Here is a 10,391-nt window from a genome sequence, read left to right on the forward strand (position 1 = left end):
AGAAGAATCCTTTTCCAATAGTTTGTAGATATTTCCAAATAATTAAATATGTGTATGAAAGTGTAGATTCTGGACACTGCTTCATAGCTGTAACAAAACAAATGTTTGTTGAAAAATAATTTATATAAGGGGGAAGATTTTCTAGAATCAAACTCTATCAGAAAAGTCGATTATGTATTTTTAATGGTTTATTTTGAAATGATTTTACTTTTAGAAGAGAGATAGAGATAGTACAGAGTTCCAGTATGCTTTTCACCAAGCTTCCCTAGTATTAACATATTTCATAACCATGATACAAATATCAAAACTAAGGAATTAAATCAGTATAGTACTATTAACTAAACTATAGACTTTCTTGGATTTCCTCAGTTGTTCTACTGACCATCCAGTTTAGGGCCACAACTTGCATTTAGTTTTATTCTCTTTAGTTTTTTCCACTCTATATCAACTGAACAGCCCATTCTTCATTTCGTCTTACTTCTCCAGACTTACAATTTTTTTTTTAAATTGCATGCAGGAAAAGTCACTCTTTAAATTTTAAGTTATAGAAAAAAAGTATTAAGCTATAAGGATTATGATGAATAATACATACAGTGCTCTCTCTACCACTACAATACACATACAGAATTGTTCTTTTGCCCCCTACACCCCTTAATACTGTCCTTCTATTATTACTCCCTCTTTCAATTTGCAACATCTAGCAACAACTGACCTGTTTTCTGTTCCTTTCTGTTGCCTTTTCTAGATTGTCATATGAATGGAGTCATACCTCAGGTAGCATTTGGATTTGGCTGTTTTCACTCAGCTCAATGCATTTAAGATTCATCCATGTTGTTGCCTGAATCAGCAGTTTGCCCCTTTTTACTGCTTAGTAATATTCCATTGTGTGAGTATACCAGGGATCATTTATCCCCTCATTTTGACAAACATCTGGCTTGTTTCTAGTTTGAGGTTAGTCATGAGCAATTTTTTTTTTTTAATCTGTAAACTTCATAATGAGAAAACAAGCAGTTTAAATAAAAATATCCCAAGAATCTTCACAATTTACAGGAGAAGTTATACTAGAGGCTACAAAGAATATTTAAGTAGTCTCAACATCAGTAGTAACTAGGGAAATGCAAATTAAAACCACAATGAGATGCTACCACATGTCTACTTACTATGAATTAAAAAAAAAAAAAACTGACTATCCTAAGTGTATGAATACAGTTTACTTCTGTATAATGATCATAAATATTGCAACCTCATTAAACTTTCTTAAGCCAATAGGCCCCCTTCAAGGAAAACCTGGGTTTTTAGTTTGTTGCCTTTATGCCGAGTTCTGAGGGGACAGCCATGGTGAATCCAAGCAAACTCATCAAGCACTGTTTCCTAGTTTACTATAGCTTTGTGGACCTCATGGGTGCAAGGCAGGCTTTAGGAGCTACATGTTTTGGGTGCCTGTCTCTCAGAATGAAGTCTTGAAAGTTAGGGATCCAGTTGTGGGATCCAGCCCCTTTACTTCACAGGAGGAAGCAGAGATTTTGAGTTCCCTACTGATTGTATAGAGCTGTCCTGGGGTGGGGTTCATGAGGAGCGTGTGTCTCAGCGTTTCCTACCCATTTTGATGTTCATACTTTTTCATTTGCCTGATATGTAGGAGCCACTGAGCTGGATTCTGGGTTTCTTTCAGAGGGAGTTGCTCCATGTGTGGTTGTTCATTTGATGTGTCTGTGGGAGGAGGTGAGTTCAGGAGCCTCCTATGTCATCATGTTGGACTGCAACCTCAAAAACTCTTCTAATGGGACTTAAGGGAGTTGACCTCTGGTCCTGGTTCAACTATTACAGCATGATTTCAACCATATCACTAAATTTCTAAGCCCATTCTCTTACCCATAAAAGAGATATCCATGAGATTTGTGCAACAATATATATCTAATGCTAAAAATTCTGTGATTTTGAATTATAGAGTTTGAATCTAAGAAAAAACTTGTGGCATGAATGTATCTATCTCTGGGAATAGAAGCTAGCTGAAATAATAAAATCAGAGAAACAAAAAGTGCAGACTTACAGAAAAGCACAATTATCCATTTTTTAAAGTTAAAGTAGCCTTGGGGCACCTGGGTGCTCAGTTGGTTGGGCATCTGCCTTCAGCTCAGGTCATGATCTGGGGTTCTGGGATTGAGCCCCCAATCAGGCTTCCTGCTCAGCAGGGAGTCTGCTTCTCCCTCTCTTTGCCCCTCTCCCCCACTTGTGCTCTCTTCCCTCTCTCAAGTAAATAAATAAAACCTTAATAATAAATTTAAAGTAGCCTTTAGAAACTATCAATAGAATGTCTATAAATTGATCTTTGAATTAGTTAAATAAGAAACTGCATTGATAGGAAGACTTCTATTAAAAATTGTGAGTTGCAATCAAAATTAGATGATTTTTTAATTCAATTAACAATAGAAGTAGTAAGAGGTTACTACACAAATTATAAAAAGAGTCTGTTAAATAGACTTGCATTAAAAAGTTTTGACCATTCAAAGTAAAATTGACCAAGAACAAAACTTAAAGATGCCCAATTAGCACAAGTACACTAGATTTCAAGAAATTTAACTGTGAGTGTATGGGACCCTAGACGTAAAACATGGGGCATATATGTTCCATTAGTGTAGCTGGCAAAGTGTGACCTGGTTGATTCACGCCAATAGTTACTGATTGTGGTCAAATCATCCTGCAAGTTACTTAGAATCCTATACTAGCTATAAAGCTCTGATATTATTGAAATCTCAAAAGAGTTGAGATGGAAATTTTTATCACCTTTGTTGGCTAAAGAGATGAATTTGAAATGAAGAATTTAATTACATTCATATTTATTCATGCTACTTTTAGAGATACTGTTTTAATTAGTATCCTGCTCATTTGTGTGCTTGTTGTGTTACTTAAGTTTTTTGAACATTTAGGGGAATGGCATTTTAGCTCATGTTCTTAATTTGAAATACTGAAGATAAGTTGATAAAAGTTTGAAGTACTATGGCAGTGTTGAAGAACATTTGATTTGTTGGATTATGTGTGTCATCAGTTGTGTATTAATTATAGACAGGTAGTAATAAACATTCTCATTCTTTTTTTGTTTGTTTATTTGACAGAGAGAGACAGCCAGCGAGAGAGGGAACACAAGCAGGGGGAGTGGGAGAGGAAGAAGCAGGCTCCCAGCGGAGGAGCCCTATGTGGGGCTTGATCCCAGAACTCCGGGATCACACCCTGAGCCAAAGGCAGATGCTTAACGACTGAGCCACCCAGGCGCCCCTAAACATTCTCATTCTTGAATAGTGAAGGACACTAAAATGCCATAATAGTTAAATGCCATAATAATTGCCAATACAACCAACATAGAAACAATACTACACACAGGCTGGATGACTTTAGAAGAATTACAGTGGGTATGAAAACAGTGTAAAAAGAGCATTAATTAGGGGCTCCGGGTGTGATCCCAGAGCGCTGGGAGTACGCCCCGCATCAGACTCCTCCACTGGAAGCCTGCTTCTTCCTCTCCCACTCCCCCTGCCTGTGTTCCCTCTCTCACTGGCTGTCTCTCTCTGTCAAATAAACAAATAAAATCTTTAAAAAAAAAAAAAGTGTTAATTATAAGAAAGGAAGATATATTTGAGACTCCCCCATAAATAAATATGAAGCGGATAAAGAATGTTTTCAACTGCTTTTTAAATCATTTATATAATTTTATTTTCAAGAATAAATAAAAGATGATATCAACTATTAATGCATTTAAACATTTAAATAATTATTACTAATATCTCCTTTTGAAATTTGTGACCGAGTTGGTTGAGGAGGTCATTTAGACAGTGTTTGAGAGGAGATTTGGTGGAGAGAAGATATACTTAAACTGAATTTTTCCTAATATTTTTTAGTCTTTATCTTTCAGTGATGACCAAGTATTGATTTCCACAACATGTAGCTTGTCAGTTGGCATACTTTTAAGAACAGAAAGAAGTTATTGATGATGATGATGATGTTGATTTGTACTATTACTAGTTTAGGTGTTGGACTTTTCCAGCTGAAGTTTAAAGGCACCCTTCTTCTAAGATACATATCCATTTTGGCACAATTAGCTTTCATTTAGCTCAAGGCAAGTAGCCAACCCTAAACATAAGTAGCAAGATGTTTCTGGGAACTGAGAAATTTGTAGTGGACCGCATGCATAGTAGGTATTCAATAAATATTGAATTAAATTAAGAGGCTTTCTCTTGGAACCACCCTCATCTTTTGTTGCCATTCCCATTGGTGATTTCCTTACATACCTTCTTTCAAAGACCTCCTTTCTTTCATATCTTTTTTCCTCTCTTGTATAGCTGGCTGTGTTATTTTGGTAATTGTCAGCAGAAGTTTCTTCTAAATTATATAAAAGTGTGTGCGTGCATGTGTGTACATGCACACGTACTGGAAGGCTTCCGGGTTTGTGTATGAGAGATTTATTTGTCTGGTATTAGATGCTTATTCTTGGGATTGACTGGCCTCAGAAAAACCTGCTCAGATGTCAAGTGTATCTTTGAGATACAGCCTTGAAAGTGGGTGTATGACCTGCTTAAGCAAATATGGTGTTTCTTTTCTTCTTGAGTATCCCAAAGGTTCTCCAACTCAAGTGTTCTCTTTCCATCTCATCTCTCATTCTTATCTTTTCTTGCTTCAGCACACATGATTCTGTCTCCAGCCTTGATTTCTCAGTTCACTGTGTATCAACAATCTCAGGTTCTGCCTATGTCCAACCCATTGCAACTGCCTTGGAATGTGAGTGTTAATGCATGCATAAAATACCTGTATTAATGACTAGTAACAATGAAATAGTATAAGATCTTACCAATAAGGTGAAATCCTACATTATTTGCAGAAATAGAATGAAGGGGGAGAAAAGGTGGGATGACACTGGTGACTAAGAAAAATTATTTTAATTTCATTACAATCTTAAACCCTTTTCAGGATTTTTAGTTTAGGACTTTACTAATCTTGATGATTTGCACTTAACAGACAAATTATAATAGCAAGGAGGAAGATGAGTGGGAATTGGACTGGGAGTAGGGACGCAATCCCAAAATTCCCATAATCACTGTGAGATTTCTAATGATTCACTTAAAAATTAATGTGCATTTTATAGTCAACTCTCTTCTATGTACAGCAATAATTGTTACGATATTCCTTTAAAATTGCTCACCATTTGGTAAAATTGCCATTCCAGAAAAATCCTGCCAAGTTATTCTTCTATATTTATGTACTCACCAACAAACCTCTCCAACCCTAGAGAGGATTCACCTCCCAGTTTGAGAAACATGGGCTTATTCCTATTAAAACTTTAAGCCGTACTCCTAAAGATAGTATTTCAAGTTTTAACCTAAACATGTGAACACTGAAATGATAAAATTATAGGCATCTTGGCAGGGAGACCCTATCAAAGCACCCATTTATAAAGAAAGTTCTTATTATTTTATTCACTTTTTTCTAAACAATTGAATACCTTGAATCCATCATCAGGTAGCCAAATAGTGCTAAATATGCAATTGCGTGTGCATAGCTCTCCAAGGGTGGTTAAAAACCACATTGCCAGAAAAAATATGTAAGGAATAAGACATTTCAAAAAGCAGCTCTGAGACCAGAAAGAAGTAAACAAATTATTCGTAATAATGTCTAATTTTCTGTATGAAAATATGCATCTATTAAAGAAAATTAGAGTTAAGTTTTAATATATAGCCTTAAGTGAATATTAAATAGTATGTGCAAAAAGAAGGTAAAACCTAAATTAAAAATATATGCTTTCATTCCTTTTAGGTGAGCAATATAAATAGAAGTAGATTACAAAACATACTTTTGGTCATTTGTCTACATTTGAATATGAGCCCTTTAAAATGCAAAATGGGAAGAAATAAGATGCAGCATGTTTTTACCTGACCTGGATAAAATTTAGCTGACCAGGATAAAGTTTAAATGAAACATGGATGCTATTGAAAATGTCAATCTGAAGCTTAAACTGCTTGACATTTCAAAGGTTCATAATCCAACCAGATAGTAGCAAAGAGGTGGAAAAATTGAGCTTGTTACACTTACATTCACCTACCTGTCTATAAAACTTTATTTTGTGATACACACACACACACACACACACACACACACACACACACTTTGAAGCTAAGGAAACATAACATTAAGTTTAGTATTAACAGAAGAAAAATTGCTTTCCCCAACAAACTCATTAAGGACAATGGAAATCAATCCCAAAAATGAATTATCCTTTGCAGTTAAGCTTGCTCTGATAGTTACAGCAGTGCTATTGATGTGCAAATACACTGCTTATAGCTGGTCATCATCTCTATGCCACCAGCACTCTGCTTTATTTGTCACCAGCAAATGTCCTATTGATTTATATACAATTAAGAAATTTGCAACTGTATCTTCTCTCTTGAGTTACAGAATTATTTATGAGCACTTTCATTTAACCAGAAGGAGAAAGAAATTTACTCATCTACAAGCTTATTCATGTGGTCAGTGAATCAACCAGAGGGAACAATGCAAGTTCCCATGCTACCCTTTAGGATATAGAAAATCTGACTAGCAGTATCTGGAGAGATTTGCATGTGGATCTTTGCTGACTCACTCTGTAGTCCTCAGTTCATTTTATTAATATGCAAGTGAGGTGGTGCTGGGTTAAGTACCAAGACCTCATACTCAAACATGAAGAAAACATACACTCCTTTAATTCACAAGAAAAACAAAGGATGGAGGTTTTGTCCGTTTGCCTTATGACATTCAAGGTGCCTACCTGGGAAGCAAAATAGACCGGTTTAGTTCTGGTGGTAATGCTGAAAAATATTTACAAAGTGATATTTGGTTAGAATTTTGTATCCATACTTTAGTCTTTTTAACAGGTGACTAGTAGGGATGAGGAAATGAAAATAAATCACAAAGTACATACTTTTGAGGGCAATGAACCATGATCTTCCTGTCCTTTCCTTCCTGAAAATACTTTAAGAATGTAACTTTAAAACTTCCCAAGGAAGTCATACCCAATAATCACTGAGATAAGATTTATTTATTACATTTTAATTTTAAATTAATAAATATAACACTGAGCTCCTAGTGTTTTTGTTTGTTTGTTTTAATTGACATACAGTGTGATATTAGTTTCAGGTGTACAATATGTAGTGCTTCGTCACTTCTATACAATACTTGGTGATCATCACAACATGTAAATTCCTTAATCCCCATCACCTATTTAACTTCAAAAAAAGAGGGAGAAAGACTTAAGATAATATCCACCGGAAGCAAAACTTTTTTTTTTTAATTATTATGTTATGTTAGTTACTATACAGTACTTCATTAGTTTTTGATGTAATGTTCCATGCTTCATTGTTTGCATATAGCACCCAATAAAAAGCTTCTGCACAGCAAAGGATACAGTCAACAAAACAAAGAGGCAACCCATGGAATGGTAGAAGATATTTGCAAATGACATTACAGATAAAGGGCTGATATCCAAGATCTATAAAGAACTTCTCAAAATTAACACCCAGAAAACAATCAAATCAAAAAATGAGCAGAAGACATGAACAGACACTTCTCCAAAGAAGACATATGAATGGGTAACAGACACATGAAAAAATTTTCAACATCATTAGCCATCAGGGAAATTCAAATCAAAACCACATTGAGACACCACCTTACACCAGTTAGAATGGCAAAAATTAATAAGGCAGAAAACAACAAATGTTGGAGAGGATGTGGAGAAAGGGGAACCCTCTTACACTGTTGGTGGGAATGCAAGTTGGTACAGCCACTTTGGAAAACAGTATGGAGATTCCTCAAAAAGTTAAAAATAGAGCTACCCTATGACCCAGCAATTGCACTACTGTGTATTTACGCCAAAGATATAAATGTAGTGAAAGAAGGGGCACCTGCACCCCAATGTTCATAGCAGCAATGTCCACAATAGCCAAACTGTGGAAGGAGCAGAGATGCACTTCAGCAGACGAATGGATAAAGATGTATGTGGTCCATATATACAAGGGAATATTACTCAGCCACCAGAAGGGATGAATACCCCCCATTTGCATCACAATGGATGGAACTGGAGGGAATTATGCTAAGTGAAAGAAGCAAAGAAAGATAATTATCATATAGTTTCACTTATGTGTGGAGCATAAGGAATAGCATGGAGGACGTTAGGGGAAAGAAGGGAAAAATGAAGAGGGAGAAGTCAGAGGGGGAAATGAGCCTTGAGAGACTATGGACTCTGGGAAACAAACTGAAGGTTTCAGAGGGGAGGGGGGTGGGGGGATGGGTTAGCCTGGTGATGGATATTAAGGAGGGCACATATTGCTACTAGTGCTTCCTAATTATGAGGTTTTATATTGCCATATAACACCTACTCTTCCATATTATGTCAACAATGTATATGTCAGCATGTTGACGTACCCGCTATGCAGCAGCTTGTCCAGAGGAAAATATGTCATCATCTTTGCAAATTATAGATGAGGACCTTTTATTTTTGATGCACAAAATAAGAATTATTAAATACATTATACTTTATCAAGAATAATACTGCTTATTTAGGTAATAATTTCTGAAGGAGAATAATAAAAATATATAGAATTGTATTTTTCCAAGGAAGAAAATATGTTTTTTCCCAATCGATTCTGTTGGTGAAATTATATGACAACTGCAATTATGTGTGATACTTGCCAAAAAGGACAACTGAAGATCCTCTGAGTATTGAAAGTATACGAATTCAGATGGCATTTGACAATCATTTATTGCTAGATAAATGTCCTGTTACACAGTAATCCTCTTCTTGGTATTCCTAATTGATATCATTTAAATCTTTATTTTTTTTTAAGATTTTATTTATGTATTTGACAGAGAGACAGCCAGCGAGAGAGGGAACACAAGCAGGGGGAGTGGGAGAGGAAGAAGCAGCTCCCAGCAGAGGAGCCTGATGTGGGGCTCGATCCCAGAACGCTGGGATCACGCCCTGAGCCGGAGGCAGATGCTTTAACGACTGAGCCACCCAGGTGCCCCTAAATCTTTATGTTTCTTAGTAAAAGGAGAAACAGTTTATCTGTATACTTAACAGAATTCTGCAAATCAGTTAAAAGATTATCTGTCAGGTTATCTAGCAAAAATTTTAGTGCAGAGATTTTGTACCTAAGATATATAGATGTGATGAAATTTAATGCTTCAGGAGGTGTCTTACAAAGAGTCAGAGGCCACCAGAAGCCCTGACCTCAGATCTGTTTGGAATTCACCTCAGTTTTTTTTGTAAGGACTTAAAATTTCCCTGAAGTGGTTTCTGCTTTAAAGATACCAAACTAACTTTCCAGCATCCCTCGAAAACTTATGTTCTTGTCACGAAGTGTTTAATATTTGATAATCACACAAACTGCTTATTTTCCTGAAACTTCATATGCAAAAGAAACAATACATGGACATTTTACTGAATGTCTAATTTTTCAAAGCATATAGAATATAGTGGTGCCTGGGTGGCTCAGTCAGTTAAGCATCTGACTCTTGATTTCAGCTCAGGTCATGATCTCAGGGTCTTGAGACTGAGCCCTAAGTCAGGTTCCCTGCTGAGTGTGGAGCCTGCTTAAGATTCTCTCTCTCCCTCTGCCCTTCCCCCACCCCCTGCTCATGCTTATATATATATATATATATATATATATATATATATATATAGCCTTTGTTCACAGAAAGGTATATATACATATATATATATATATATATATATATAATTGAATATGATTTATTAGTTCTGATTGATATTTTTGAAGTGTGACATTCACAATTAACAGAGCTAAGTGCTAGTGCTACAAAAATGAAAATGTACACATATATGTAGATGGATACATAGATACATAGCTCTGTATTTAAGATATATAGTTTACTTGGGATAGATTTATAAACAGAATTTTAGTAGAATATGTAGGGAGTAATACAGAGGACTCCACAGAGTGATGATCCAATGATCCAGGTTAATTTTATTACACAAAAACACACATACACATTCTACACCCGTTCATTCATCCATTCATTCAATAATGCAATCATATGTTGATGAAAGGTTTGAACAATGTTTTGTATTCTCTGGTTAACCTTATAAGTAGCATTAAAATGTTTTACCACTTGAGTTGTAGGGAAAGAAATCCAACACAAGTCTGATTGAAGATTCTTATTTCAGTTTTAACGGCAGGAAAGCAAGCTGCACTGCCTTACCTGAGAGCGGGGGATTTGTTCTGGGAATCCTTTCTTTACTGTTTCAGATAGATGTTGGCACAAACTTCCACTAGACATCTTTAAGAATCTCTTCTACCTCTTGGGTGATTTGCAAATGTCTTTTAAAACAGTAGTGATAAAGAGGGAGTATA

This window comes from Ursus arctos, unplaced genomic scaffold, assembly GCF_023065955.2.
Source record: "Ursus arctos isolate Adak ecotype North America unplaced genomic scaffold, UrsArc2.0 scaffold_10, whole genome shotgun sequence".
NCBI lineage: Eukaryota > Metazoa > Chordata > Mammalia > Carnivora > Ursidae > Ursus > Ursus arctos.